The sequence below is a fragment of the Bos mutus genome, chromosome 11 (genome assembly GCF_027580195.1).
Source record: "Bos mutus isolate GX-2022 chromosome 11, NWIPB_WYAK_1.1, whole genome shotgun sequence".
NCBI classification, from domain to species: Eukaryota; Metazoa; Chordata; class Mammalia; order Artiodactyla; family Bovidae; genus Bos; species Bos mutus.
Genome location: NC_091627.1, coordinates 31,183,832 through 31,198,503, shown reverse-complemented (window position 1 = coordinate 31,198,503; position 14,672 = coordinate 31,183,832). Strand labels below are relative to the sequence as shown.

The following is a 14,672-nucleotide window of genomic DNA, read 5'->3' as shown; positions in this document are numbered from 1 at the left end:
AAAACATATAACATAAAATTTACCATTTTAACTAGTAAGGTGTACAGTTCGGCAGCATTAAATACAGTCACACTGCTGTTGCTGCTGCTGCTAAGTCGCTTCAGTCGTGTCCGACTCTGTGCGACCCCATAGACGGCAGCCCACCAGGCTCCCCCGTCCCTGGGATTCTCCAGGCAAGAATACTGGAGTGGGTTGCCATTTCCTTCTCCAATGCATGGAAGTGAAAAGTGAAAGTGAAGTCGCTCAGTTGTGTCTGACTCCTAGCGACCCCATGGACTGCGGCCCACCAGGCCCCTCGATCCATGGGATTTTCCAAACAAGAGTACTGGAGTGGGTATTGTCCAAATATTATCACCATCCATTTCCAGAACTTTGTTATCTTCCCAAACTAAAACTGTGCCCACCAAACAACAGCTCCTCATTCCCCTCTCCCCCAGCCTCTGGCAACCACCATTCTCTGTCCTGTCTTTATAAATCTGATTACTAAGTACCTCATATATGTAGAATCATACAATTTGCTGTTAAGTCACTAAGCTGTGTCTGACTCTTTGCGACCCCATGGACTGCAGCATGCCAGGCTTTCCCTATTCTCCACCATCACTTGGAGTTTGCTCAAGTTTATGTCCATTGAGTCCATGAGAGTTTATGTCCATGAGATGCTATTTAACCATCTCATCCTCAAACAATATTTTTATGACTGGCTTATTTCACTTGGCATAATGCCTTCAAGGTTCAACCATGTCACAGCAAGTGTCAGACTTTTCTTCCTTTTTAAGGCTGATTAATACTCCACTGTATAACACATTTTATTTATCCATTCATCCACAGATGAATACTCGGGCTGCTTCTGCCTTTTGGCTACTGTGAATAATGCCGCTATGAGTGTGGGTGTACAAATATCTGAGTCCTTGCTTTTACTTCTTTTGGATATTTACCCAGAAGCAGAATTACAGAATTGTATGATAACTTTATGTTTAATTTTTTGAGGAACCTCTATTCTGTTTTCCTTGGTGGTCACACCATTATATTGCCACCACCAAAAACCATCAGGGTTCTGATTTCTCCACATCCTCACCAATACTTTATATTTTCTATTTTTTAAAGAATTATAGTTATCTTATCTCATCATGGTTTTGATCTGCATTTTCCTAATGATTAGTGATACCGAGCATCTTTTCATGGGCTGGTTGGCTCTTGGTATATCTTCTTTGGAGAAATGTCTGTTCACGTCCTTTGCCCATTTTTAAAATCAAGCTGTTCGCTTGTTGTTGAGTTGAAAGTAAATAAGTTTTATTTGTAACTATGTGCAGTACTGAGTGAGGAGGGCATGGCAACTCACTCCAATATTCTTGCCTGGAGAATCTCATGGACAGAGGAGCCTGGCAGGCTACAGTCCATGGGGTCTCAAAGATTCGGACACTACTGAAGCGACTTAGCACACATGCACGCAGGACTGAGAATCCAGTCTCGTCCCCACCACTGTCACATGCTCAGTCCCTAGAGGTCAATCTCATGTCCCTGTCCCTGTCCCCAGTGGCTCCTAGGTAACACAGCACAGGAGCCAAGGGTCAGACAGGTGAACTGCTTTTCCTAGGACCCTTTCCCTAGGACCAAGGAGACCATACCTGGCCTAGGTGTCTCTTCCAGATATCAAAAAATGCTTCTGAAGATCAGACGTCCAGGGAGGCTTACCTAGAATAAAAACAGCTGGCAGCTACAGCTCTCCAATCGCAATTTCACAGTCCAGTGGGCGCCCACCCCTCCCCCACAGCCTCCCCAGGAGCCTTCCCCAACAAAGAGGGCTTTCTGTGGTTTCTGCAGAATCTGGGAGAGAAGTTTTAAATTCTGAGGTAGGAGCCTGAGCAGGGTCACGGCTCTGGAATGCCCTTTTTGCTTGGGGATATGAGGGAGAGCGCAGGGGAGAGGCAAGGGCTGTCACCACAGCCCATCTGGAAACCCAGGGCTGAAACCATTGCCACCAGAGGATGGTTCGGTTCATGTGGCTTTATCTCAGCAAGGCAGTAGTCCCAGCTGCTTTCTTACTAGTCTCTCCACTGCTGCCGGTGACCTTCCCTCACGTCCCAGTCACTGGTGTCTTCCAGCATGTCACACAACCCACGTCCCTTCCTTCCTGAAAACCCCATGGGCTTCTGCATGGCCTGACTTCTGCCCCAGGGGTCCCAGAGCACCCTCATAGAGACCTGGGGCCGGTGAAAGAGAGAGGTGGTGATTTTGTGGAGAGGGGAAACAGGGACTTCCATAAACCACAGTTTCCATAAAAATCATTTTTTTCCTCCTCTGGGGTAAAGGAGGAAATGTCAGATCCCAGTACCATTTAATTGTGGAGAAAGGCATTTTCTTCCACAGTGCATGAAGCCACCCCGGTGCTCTTTTTTTTTTTCTTTTCCTGCAATGTGTGGCCATAGATCGGTAAGTTGAGAAGCTTCGGAGCTTCTACTTGGCACACCCAGGTTTCAGCAAGAAAAAAGTTCCTTTCACAGTTTGAATATTATTTAAGTTTTGATGATTAAAGCTGGCTGGAGCAGCATGAACCGAATAGATTACAGTGCTCTGCGTACAGCAGGCTCTTCGCTAGCAAGATCAGCCAGACACACAGGCTGCCTGCAGCCTCTGGGTCTCACTGACACGGCTTCCAAAATGTAACACACTTCCCAGATGCCGTGGCCCTGACCTCTTGGTTTGGAGAGCCAGAATCAGAGCATGGTCATCTTATACTTCTTCAGATCAACCAAACAAGTGAGCTCAATGGCAAAATAGCCTACCGCAACCAAATCAGTGAATTCAATGGCAAAATCACCTATGCATGGCTTATGAAGTCAGAATAGTGCAGAACTGCAACAAAAGGGCCTCGTATTTCTTGTGCTAAGACCCTCAAGCTCTCACTCAGCATCAGAGAGCTAATTGGAGATGCACACAAACACAGAGGAGGAGCCCCTCGTCACAGCACCCCCCGACATGGCAATCGTTTCCTGGACAGGACAGAGCAGACCAGGCAGCTGTCCCTGGTACAGTGAGCACCATCAGACCAGCTACAATTCAGTCTGCCTGTTGTCCCAAAGGAGGAGAGGCTGGCCTCACTGATGAGGGATTCTAGATGGGAGCTTTAGAAAAAAAGCACTGCCTGTGGGTTGGCAGGACAAGTACATCTAGGCTCTCGTGTTGCCCTCTTCCCCTATCTGTGGTGAAAGACCCCAGATTTTTGGGTTTTATTTGTATCGCCCATCTGTTAAGAACTGAAAGGCAGTCTTAGCATGCAATGCTTACCCACAGCTCTCACCACACACGGCTCTCTTGGCAACACGCGAGGGAGTCTGACGTGGCCCCAGACTGGTCCACACCTTCAGGGAGAGAAGCCAAGGGCTACGCTGTCAAGGGAGTGCCAAGTGTGACAGAAGTTTCTAAATGCTCCTTCCCATTTTATCTTGTCTCAGACTGGTAACCAATCTGTGACCTAGCACCGATCAGAGGACCAGGCCTAGAGCATCATTTTCTACTGGCCTGGACAGCCTGGACAGTGGCAGAGGCAACCAATCTAAGTGGCTGCGTGGAATCGTGTTGTGGATGCTTGCGGCAGCCTTCATGATTTCATGATCAGGTTCTTCCCCTGTGGTCTTTCAGAATTTCTCTGTTCTGAAAGAAATGCTGGACTGTCCCCTCACTATCTCCACCTGCTCTCCACATGCCACAGGCTTCTGGGTTAGACTGGGAACTCATGGTTGGGGTCATGTCTCAGGGCATCCAAACAGTGAGAAGCCAACACGTGCGAAGTCCAAAGCCAAAAGGAGGTCGTGATTCCCAAGGGAATCCAGAAAGAGCCACTTGTTCACACGATCTGGAGTAGAAACCAACCCACATGTTCACACGGACTACAGTTATAATATGCTTGATATTGTTCTGAGCGCTGTAAACGGGAAGCCATTGAAACCTCACACAGTTGATTCTTATCCGTGTAAGTCAGGGGCACCCTGAGAAGCCTTTGACCACATAGAAAAGCAGTCAGTTAGACCTAAGCCTTCAAGATAAACTCAGAATCAAACACTTGTTGAGTTTTACAAATGATGATGGCAGTGAGGTTAAGTGTGAAGGAATCTGAAATCATACTAATGGGTCTCACTTCCAAGTTTATTTCAAGCCTTAAAATAAAATTAGCTGGACCTCACTTTATTATGTCAACTGTGGTATAATAATGTGAGTAATGTGGCTAAGTGTGTGTATATTCTGTTATTTTAATAATCAGTTTATATTCTGTATGAAAGGGAACACAGGCTCTCTCCCTTCTTCAGAGGTTGGCAGTCACCTGGAGGCTAGGCTTGTGCATCGCTGTAACCTATCCAGCCACCCGTGTTTGCACCCATTAGGCAAATGCTTCGTCTCTCCAGAACTAATCTGCAGAATGGGAATAATGTTACCTACATCACAAGGTGAGCAACAAATGAGATGCCGTGTGAAAGGCATGGTTCTCTCCATCATACCTGCTCAGTAAATAGACCGAGTCTATGCTCATTTAGAACTTTCAGAAAAATGAATGTATCATTAAAATTCCTTAGGAAGCTAAGTTCAGCTGCAGTTTTGATCCAAAAGCATATGCTTAAAGCTGGAAATATGAAAAGAGGAGATAAAAGAGAAAGGTAAGTTTTTGTTTTGTTTTAAAATTCATGTTTCACCTTTCCCCACCACTTCTCAAAATGTTTATAAATATCCAAAAGGAAAACACGGATGATCTGGCAACTGTTTGGTCTAAGCCTTTGACTAGTTTTTGCTTTTCGCAAGACAAGAGAGAGCCCTTCTGTTTGCTCTTGCTTCATCGTCTCCATTTCTGACCCGGCTTCGAAGAGCTTTGCAGGGATGCCTGAAGAAAAAGAAAACCTCCTGCCTGATTTTTCCTTGAGGGTAGAAACAAGCCCAGGAGTGAGGCAGGGAGAGGTGGTGGAGCTGGCCAGGCTGGTACCCAGCCACCCCAGAACACCTGCTGGGTGTTCCTCATCCAGCATCATTTCCTGCCTGATTCCTCAGTTACAGGTTTGATCAGAGGCATGGTAGCCATGCCTTCTCACAGTGAATCTAAAACTGGAGAAGTCATTCCTTGGCTGGGTGAGGGTTAGAAGAGTTCAAACAGGGAGAAAACACATTTTTGTGGTATATGCCCCAGGTTGTATTCATATCCTCTTATCCATCTCCAAAATAAACAAACACACACAAAAAATCCTTCACCCTGCCCCCACTAAAATAAAGAATTAAAATAGGCCAGAAAAAGTTGGAAAATACAGTGTTATTGCCCTTTTACGGTGGTCTCTATGATTGTGAGGCATTTTGTTTTTCCTTAAAACAACACATTTATGAAATGCCACAAATTAAAAATCTCAGTGGGGACAACACCTCACAAGTAAGTGTATCATGAAGGACGGACTAGGACGGACTCTGCATCGATTCTCACAAGTGCCAAATAAATTCAAGTTAGCACGGGAAAGAAGCAGCTCCAAGAAAATTAGTCTTCAAAGTCTCAAGTCATAAATCCTTAAAGATTCCATTTAGATCAGTTATAATTCATCAACAAACATATTTAATAGATAGATGCCCAAATATAGCATCTAAAATTCCACACAATGTAAAACTGTGGAGATACAGCGACACAGCGACTGAGTGAAAGGTAATCCAAAAAGCAGCCTTTGATGTCTATTACCTGACACCTTCTCTGGGCATAAACTGATTCAGGCAAATAGTTTTTCTATCAAGTTCTGTGCCAGGCACTGTATTCGGTACTGGGACTCAAAACAAACATGCCCAGATCAATCTTTGGTGGTCCTAAATGTATCCTTAATCCTTTCTACATTGTTTCTGCTCCTCAATTTGCTGTTTATTACACTGGATCAGCATGGAAACAGATGTCATTCAAAAGCATCTAAAAGTTTTTTCTCAGCATTCCAGGAGTAAGAGTAAATGAAAGCAGGTAGGCAAATCCCAAAGTACTGTGAATGTTGGACCTGGTCAATATTCTTATTAAAGCTCACAATCCCTCGAGTAGAATTATTTCATTTAAAATGCTAATTGGCACAGACAACGTGGTACCTGGTACATAATAGGCAGTGTGCTGTGGTGCAAATGAGCTTCCCAGGTGGCACTAATGATAAAGGACCCACCAGCCAACGCAAGAGACATAAGAGGTGTGAGTTTGATCCCTGGATAGGGAAGATCTCCTGGAAGAAGAAATGGCAACCCACTGCAGTATTCTTGCCTGGAGAATCCCATGGCAGAGGAGCTTGGCAGGCTAGAGTCCATAGGGTCACAAAGAGCTGGACATGACTGAAGCAACTCAGCATGCACACAGTGGTGTGAATGCATCGAGACACAGTCTGGAGTCTCAAACACACACACACACACACACACACACACACACAGCTTGAAAAGAAAAGACAAGACAGATTGGTAGTTGATAGATCTAGGCTCAAACTTGGACGTACAGTATAGCTAGATTCATGGCCTTGGGCCAGTTGATTACCTTTCTGAGCCTCATCTTCACTTGTAAAAGTGTGGATAATCCCTATCTTGCAGCATTGATATGAGGATTAGAGGTAATGTATGTAAAGTACTAAAATACAGTGGGCAGCCATAACTGGAAGCTGTTATTATTATATTATTGGGGCTTGATACAGGTTTGATGATTGAATAATAGGCAGATTAGTTGACCTCTAAAATCCACATCAACTCTAAAATTATGATACTAAAAATGGAATTAAAAGTTCACATATCAAATCCACTCAAGGATATTTTTAACAATTGTAATTGTGATGCAAATCTTTTTTCAGAATAAGTTCTGGTAGTGAAACTCACAGAATACAATATATTTATATATACCCTGGCATATTATGAAAATGTTTATGATCAAATTTAACAGGAGAGCTGTCTATGGTCTCTGAGAGCTCCAGGGGTTGCTGCTGCCTTCTCCATCATGACTGCCTCTGTCACCGAAGCTCTCCTTTCTAGAGTACTTCTTGAGGTTGGACACTGTGAGGCAGGTTTTAGCAGTTATCTTGGCCACGATGATTCCCTCCAGTTTCATAAAAGAAAACGGAGGTTTACTGAGATTAAGGATCTTTCCAAGGTCACACAGCTAGTAGGCACCAGGCACTAGACTTCAACTCTGACACTAAGCCCATTCCTTTAGCCACTATGCCATATCGCTGTAAGTCACACAAGCCCTAAAAGCAAAACAGAAAAGAGATTGGAGAGATTTGTGAGGAAATGTACACACAGAAAGGGAAGAACAAATCTACTGCATTCTTCCTCTGACTGTCATCTGTGGACTGCATTTTTACCATCTCTCTTCAACAGAGGATCAATGTCACACATCTGTGAAAAAGTAGAAGAATCCACCACTCCCTTGTCTGGGTATATATGCCAAAGGATTGAAAGCTGGATCGTGAAGAGATGTATGCCCACCCATGTTCACAGACACACACTGTAGGATTTCTCCTTATATGAGCCATCAAAGTAGTCAAATGTATAGGAACAGAAAGTAGGGGAGGGAGAGTGGGCAGTTGACGCTTCATGGGTATAGAGGGTCAGTTTTGCATGACGAAAAAGTTCTGGATATCCATTGCACAAAAATATTAACAATATTGAACTGTACACTTAAAAATGGTAAAGATGATATAGTTTATGTTATGTGTTTCCTTTTACCACTATTTTAAAAAGTAAAGTAGTAGAATATTTATTTGTATATGTGTGTGTATATACACATTTTATGTAATATATATTTGTATATATGTATGTGTATATATTTATATATATATATTACATATATATACACACAAACATTATTGTTGTTGTTGTTTAGTTGCTAAGTCATGTCTGACTTCTGCTGCCATAGTCCACCAGGCTCCTCTGTCCATGGAATTTCCCAGGCAAGAATACTGGAGTAGGTTACCATTCCCATCTCCAGGGGATCTTCCAGACCCAGGGACTGAACCCACATCTCTTGCATTGCAGGCAGGTTCTTTACCGCTGAGCCACCAGGAAAGCCTACACACCCACACATATATTAACATATTGTTAAAAGAGTCCGTGATTTTAATATGTCAAAACTCTAGAAAAGAATTATAAAAATTGATGCCAGTGGGGCCAACGGCAGCCTTTAAATGTTTAGGGAGCTGACCTCTTGGCCCAAACCTGATTCCGTATACAACGCTCTGCCATTCCTGTTCTAGCTTCTGAATCATCAACTGCTACAGAGTCCAGAGTCTGAACCATGTGAATTTCATGCAAATATCCTCTCTGGTGGCAAATGAGAAATCTTCCCTTTCCCTTCCTAAAGGTGGAGATGCCCCAAGCTGTAAAGTTCATTTCACAAACAATTAATTGTATTGCTCCTTCCAGTGATCAACATACCTCATCTTTTTCTGCAGTTTCAATTTCCCTATTTTCAAGTGATTTTCTTTCTGACCTAGGACTTCAGGAAAGTAAGCTGGTAGCTGTTGTAGAAAGAATCAGTTTGCTTTCAGTGTGATCCTGATCTCAGAAGGCAGGTAAAGAATTCTGACACACTTTTTCTGCTTAACCAAATTATTAAGACTATTTTTTTTTTAGCATATTAGGAGATAAATCCTGATTTCCTAAGTAATAACAAAAGACTATCTGTACAAACTACATTTTCCCAGTTTCTAAACATTTGGCTCTATACGTGATTTATCTGTCCACAAAGAGATTTCTTTTCTTTCTTTCTCCTTTTTTTTTTTTTTTGCTGTGCTGCTTGTGGGATTGTAATTCCCCGACCAGGAGCAAACCCTGGGCCCTTGGCAGTCAGAGCACCAAGTTCTAAGCATTGGATCACCAGGGAATTTCCCACAAACATATCTCTTATTCTCTAGTAAAACCTACATGGTTTCTGCTTTGGTTTAGCCTTACCCACTGCAACCAAAGGCTGGATTTCTTATGCATGGTGTTTATTCCTGCTCCTACCCCGCAAGTAAGCACTTAGTTGACCGATTATAGAATCACAAGATTGGTTATAATTCCGTTTCTCCATCTGACTTTGAACTTAAGTGCTCCAATTATTTCTCCTGATCCTAATAAGTCAGTGGCGTGCTAATGCTTGCCTTGATATTTCTGAAATATACAGGGTATGATTAGCATGGGACTGCATCATTAGAAAGCAAAGTTGAAAGCGGGTGAGCAAAATCATCACTTGCATTTAAGCAAAGCTGCCTGTGCAGTGAACTTACAATGTTACATGATCCCAGAGATACTATACACTGTGAGTAAACATATACTGTATTTGGAAAAATAATCTGATGTTCCAGAACCTTCTGTCTTTGGCTACTACTGAATGAGACAAGATCCTAGGACGACGGGCTTGTTCTAATATACAAAGTCCAAAAGTCTGTTGAGCCAGATATAACTGAAGACATAAAGAATCCCTGAACCATGATAGGATAGGAGGGGAAGAAAGGTAGAAAGGAAAGAAGGAAGGAGGGAAGGAAAGAAGAAGGGAGGGAAACCTTTAGTCAATTCTGCTGGGTTGGATTGACATCTCCAGGCCAAAAAGTCAGAAAGCTTTAAGGTAAGCCTGCTGGAAGAAAAAAGAAGAAAAAACTCATGCATACACACATATCAAATGAGATGCAAAAAACTACATTAACTCAGTGGTGTTATCTGTATGCAATCAGCAATAGTGTGAACTTTTGGGAACTAGCAGAAGGGGGGGGGGAAGAAACATTTTAAAATGGGAATGATTTGCAGCCAAATCAATTGATAAATGAAAGAAAAAAAGATGGTACAACTGAATTGATACCAAAGATTTATAAGGTTGACTAAGTAAACAAAAATGGAATGGATCACCATGGAAATGCATGAATATTAAAATAAGCAAGATTTGAATAGACTAATGATATGCCTCACTTAGACTGACAGGTGTTGATAACAACTGTGACACTCAATCCACACCAACATCCACACTTCTAACATGTTTATTCCTAGAAAACATGGGCCAGATTGAAAGGTTCCTTTGGTAAGAGCTCATAAGGAAAATAAATTTTCTACTTTTAAAGGGACTAACTCAATTCTCATTTATCTACTTGAAAAATAAAAAAGGTTTTACCTATTTGCTTCCTGGATATGAGGAGCTGCATTTAGCAGAAGTCATTCTCCAGGGCTCTACTAGTCTTTGTTCCAATAAACCTCTCACAGAACTGAATTCTCAGTTTGGCTTATCTCCTGCACTGAGTACTTGAAGTATGACCACCACTCATTAGAAGCATAATTAAAAAGACACAACCTAGATTCCTCCCTCCCATCACACACAAATGAAAACCAATAACCCTTAATCTATTTGTTACCATGGCTACCATAGGGTATTTTATTTCAGTACAACTCTAGGTATTTCCTTTGGATTGTTGCTTGCAAATGAAAGTTGGAGACCTATAAATTTTCGTTAACTGTGCTACAAATGGAGAGACTGAACAGAAGAAAATGTTTTTCTTAATCATGAATGAATATGGTTTATAAGATGCTTGTGCGGAAAAGTTATTAAAATTGGTTAAATGCATCAGCCCATAAACCAATTTAAATGCCATTAAATTTATATAGAGTTTAAGGGCACATATGCTAGTAATTCTCTGATTTATAGCAGGATGATAAATCAAGTGCACTCAGAAGAGTGTACAGGATGGAGACTATATTCATCAGTGGCACATAGCTTCATATTTGTATAAATGCCTGAAATATGTGACTACTCAAACACAGGCATGCCAACCAGCCTTTAAAGTATTCACCTGTGAATTATCCAACAACGTTTTGGCCTAGAGTCGCGAGGAACAATCGATAAAGTTGTTCATCATGCCCACTCCAGAAGAGTAGCTTTGCACTTTCCATTGTAATTTTTAAAAAACATCACGAATGAGGTGGGCTAATTAAATCTGCTGTCATTCATCCTAAACCGAAATAATTCCTTAAATCTGCCGTCCCAGGGCTGAGCTGGAGATAAGACCACACAACAAGAAAAGGAACTCTTAAGTGACTAGACAGATGACTTTAAAGCGACTGAAATTAGGGTAAATACAGCTGTAACCAGGACAGATTTATCACCGCAAGAGGAGTCCGAATCCCAGCGAAGCTCGGCTGGTGAGAGGCTGGCGCCTGCAATAGTGGAGCCTGACTGTCCCTGAGCCGAAGAAGTGGAAGTTTCACGGGCAGCTGCAGCTGGGCGTCCTCAGCGGTCCGGTCCCTCCAGCGCTGAGGTCTCCCCTAATGCTACATAAATACCTGCGTCCACGATTCGCCCCGGGCTAGCCGCGGCGCAAGCACCGTAGGGAGCCAGGAGAGCGTTTGCAGAGCGGCAGGGATGGAAGAGGCGGCGGCTCCTCACCCATCAGCATCCCTAGGGACCCGCCAACTGACCCGTGCCTGCCATTGGGTTTCAGAGCCCAGGAACCACAACTGGCTTCTCCGCTGGCGGACCCAGGCATCCGAGACTCGCGCTTTGGCCCCATCACCGTTTGCTGCAGGCAGGCAAGCAGGCAAGGCGGCGCGTCCCCGCCTTCCCCGGCCGACGCAGACCTGACCTGCCCGGGAGCTACCTCGGACCTGGGAGCTGCCTCGTACCTATCCGGGATCTCGACTCTGCTCTCTCGACCCCGGGCGAGCGCTCCCCTCCCTCGGGGCCCGGGGCCCGCACTGCCTAGAGCCCGCACCCGCGCCGCGATCGCAGATGACCCTCGCGCTCTCGGCCCGCTCCAGGCCACAGAGACCCGGACGTGAGCCCTCTGCCAGCCGGCACCTCCAGCGGCAGTCAGGGCGCAAGCCCACACTCCCACACCACACATCTCCCAGTCCACACTATCCCGCACATAAACAACCCCTCCCCACCCAACCCCACATCCTCGCCGCCCCACCATCCCGGTACGCTCTCCTTTCCGCGCCCCGCAAACACGTTGGCACCCACAAGGTGCTAAGGGAAGGGGAGGGGGGTCACAGAAGGTCTGTGCGGGTTTCCTCCCCGTGGTTTTCACGTTCCTCTGCCTCGAAAGTTACTTGGGATTGAGTGAAGAGACCCGGTCCCCAAATGCGGGGTCTGAGGACGGGAGGGGGCAGAAACCCCAACCTGGCTTCCCGCCGCACAGAGGCGCGCACGTCCCCAAAGGGTCGGGCGCGTAGCCGTCTCCAGAGTCCTGCCCTCCGGTGCCTCCTCCTGGCCCCCAGCCCGGCCCGAGCCCTGGGCCGCTCCAGGGAGGTGGCTTGGAGAGAGACGCAAGCTCTCGGGCCCAGCTGAGAGGGGCTGCTTCGGCGGGGGTGGGGTGGGGGGTGGTCATATTCGCTTCCAGCACCCACTACCACCGCAACATTGGCCCCGGGCAGCCCGGGGGCATCCACACCCGGGGGCAGGAAGTTTTTTCCCCCCCTTTTTTCCCCCTGGAGCAGCGCAGGCGCAAGGGCTCCTGCAGCCTTGCGAGTCCAGACGCGGGAGGCTCCAGCCGCCGCCGCCGCGGGAGCCGAGCCCAGCGTTCCGGGTTCTCCGGCCCCGCTCCCAAGCCCGGCCCGGCCCCACGCAGCCTCCAGCACCCTGGTTGCCCGGCGCCGCATCCTTGGCGCCCTAGCCTGCATCTTACCTCCGGCCGCGCGGCTCTGGCCCCGGCCCGACGCGCAGAGAGTCTGGGGTCGCGAGTGGGCGCAGGAGGGCTGATGGATAGGGGACGGCGCCGGCGGGCAGCGGTGGCTGGGGCCGCTCGGGTCCTGGCCGGGAGAAACGGATCCAGGTCCACCTCCTCCTCGCGTTCCTGCTCTCCGCTTTCTCCCCCCTTTTCCTTCTCCTCCTCCGCCGCCGCCTCCCGGCAGCCCAGGGAGGATGCCCGAGAGAGGGAAGTCAGTCCTTCTGCCTGTCAGCCTGTGCGGCTACGCGCGGCGCGGCTCTCACCGAGGCGGCGGCGGCGGCGGCTCCGGCAGCATCGCTCCCCCCGCCCCCCCGGCTCTCCCCGCAGCCGCGGCGGCCGCGGGGCTGGGGTTGGCTCCGGGCTTGGGGCTCGGGCTCCGGGCGGGGGCTGCGCTCAGGCGCGGCGGCCGCGGGGACTGCGGGCGGGCCCTGCGGAGCCGGGGCCGGGGCTGCAGCTAGATCCGCGGCGGCGGCAGCGGCGGCGGCGGGGGCTGGCGCGGCCGCGGCGCGGGGACCATGCTCCCTTCTGGCTCGCTCCGCTCCGGGTACCGTCTGCTTTAGCTGCGAGGGAGGCGGGCTTCGGCGCGCAGCCAGGGGCGGGCGGAGCCAATCACGGGCGCCCGAGTGGGCGGGGGCGGAGGGTGGGGGAGGCGGGGCGCCCCCGGCCGGGCACCCGGCGCTGCTCCTCGGGCCCGAGGGATCCCGGGCAGCCGCGCGCCGGGGCCCGGGGCGGAGTGCTCGCGGGTGTGTCCTTCCGTCCATCCGCCGCCCCCGCCCGCCCCCTGCGGTGGCTCCCGGCTTGCCCAGCTCGGCGGCCGCGCCCGGCAGATGCGCGGCGCTGGGTCCCGGCCTCCTGCGCCCTGGGCCTCCCGGCCCCGCCGGCCCCGGGTTGGCGGACGGGACCGAGGCGAGCTCCCCGGCCGCGCTCAACACCTGAGGAAACTGGCGGAAAAGTTTGAGAACGAAAAGTCCAATCGTCTTTCAGCTTCCGCCCTCCCTATGACACTCCAGCCACGGTAAGGAGCAGGAATTGTCCAGGTCCCTGAAGGACCTCGGCCGGCCCCGTAAATCCTGACCACCGACCCTCTCTTGTCCGTGCAGGTTCGACTCCCCTCGGTGTCCACGGACTTTCCTGTCTGCACCGATCCTCTTGAGTCCGCAGGACCCCTCTCTGTTTCGACAGCGCCTGCCCTGGCCACCCCAGCCTTGCATGTCTTCACTGACTCCCGTTCTGTCTACACCGACTTTCTTAGTTCCATCACTTCTCTGTCTCCACGTGCGGTCTCCACGGACCCTAACTTCCACCTTCATAGGAGAGGTTTGGCTAGAGGCCCGTGGCAGCCCCTTTGCGGGCTTATCCACTGTGTCAGAGCATTTAATTTCAGCACCAGTCTCCCCTTTCTTGGTAGATCTAGATCTGGTTTTTATTCCTGACCTCTTCCCCTCCTCTACCTTACCCCTTCATTTGGTTTTGATTTCAGAGGAGATGTATTCCTCCCCACCCCCCCCATCCCCCATCTCCAGCCTGAATGTAACGTCTTGTTGGGCTACAGCCTGTGCCTCCCCACTCCCCAGGGCGAAGCCGCAGAGGCCTGAGGCCTGGGTAGAAATTGGGGAGGGGGCTGTGGAAGGTAGGGGGCCTGCTTGTTCTTTGGCTGAAACTGGGAGGAGCCAACCCCAGGCGGGCTCTGCAGGTCCCGCCCTACCCCCCCACCCCTCCCCCGCTGCCTGGGCCGGGGGAGGGGTGATTGGTAAATCTCTCTCGCTCAGCTCACTCCTGTGATGTCTGAATCCAGGCCTCTGCTCTCCTCGGCTGTGAACTCAGTTCAGGGATTGTGTCTTCTTTAATATCTTGTGGGAAGCAGAGTACAGTGTGGCGGCTGATAAATAATAAATAATAATAGTCTACTGAGGGTAGCCGGAGAACTGTCAGTGAAAGGGAGTGAGAACGCTGGGGAAATGGCCCCATTGGTGTTTCCTGAATGGAGTAACTGCGTTTCCTGAAAAGAAG

The 14,672-nt window shown here is 48.4% G+C and overlaps 1 protein-coding gene across 1 annotated transcript in view; it reads right to left on the bottom strand.

Annotated features, from left to right (window-relative positions):
* KLHL29 (kelch like family member 29) overlaps window positions 1–12,878 on the bottom strand; it is a 331,409-nt gene extending 318,531 nt beyond the window's left edge. Inside the window, exon 1 of the mRNA XM_005895660.3 lies at window positions 12,621–12,878. The gene's annotated coding sequence lies outside the window, so the exon portion shown is untranslated. The remainder of the gene's footprint in view (window positions 1–12,620) is intronic.
* Between the last annotated feature and the right edge of the window lie 1,794 nt (window positions 12,879–14,672).